This window comes from Cebus imitator, unplaced genomic scaffold (assembly GCF_001604975.1).
Source record: "Cebus imitator isolate Cc_AM_T3 unplaced genomic scaffold, Cebus_imitator-1.0 Scaffold228, whole genome shotgun sequence".
Classification (NCBI taxonomy): Eukaryota; Metazoa; Chordata; class Mammalia; order Primates; family Cebidae; genus Cebus; species Cebus imitator.
The window spans coordinates 3,004,476-3,005,048 of NW_016107543.1; positions in this window are offsets into that span (position 1 = coordinate 3,004,476).

A 573-nucleotide genomic window follows, 5' to 3' on the forward strand; every position below is an offset into this window, starting at 1 on the left:
AGATTGTTGGGGAAATGGCTGGTGACAGAGAATAGAAAGAGCCTATATGGAGAAGGATGATGTTGGAAAGGGGAGGCAGTGGATCGGTATTGATGTTAGAAATGAGAGAGGAGGGAGGTACTGAGCCCACACAAGGATTAAAAACACAGGATGATTGAAGTTAAAAGGACGTCAGGGGTGATCTGCCCAGCCCTCGCAGCTGAAGCTTGAGGAAGCTCTGCCCCCGACAGCAGTGGTGATTTGTCAAGGTCACACAGTGAGTTACTGGCGGAGAAGGGACCCGAACTCCTAAACAAACTCTACACCTGCAAGCATTTGGTGTTTAGACTTTCTCCTCATGTGTAAGGTGCAGGCGGCTCCTCTATACTTCCTCCCCCACCCCCATGGTGCAAACCCGAAAACCCCCAATTCTCTAGGCAAGCAAAGGCTATTTTTTAATGACATCTTTTCCAAAATATGTCACCAAGTACCCACTCCTGCGGGAGCCGCCCGGCGGGGGAGGGCGAGTCCGAGCGGGGCGGGGCAGAGGCGGCCGAGGGGCAGCCGGGCCGCTGGCGGGGGTCCCGGGGCGCG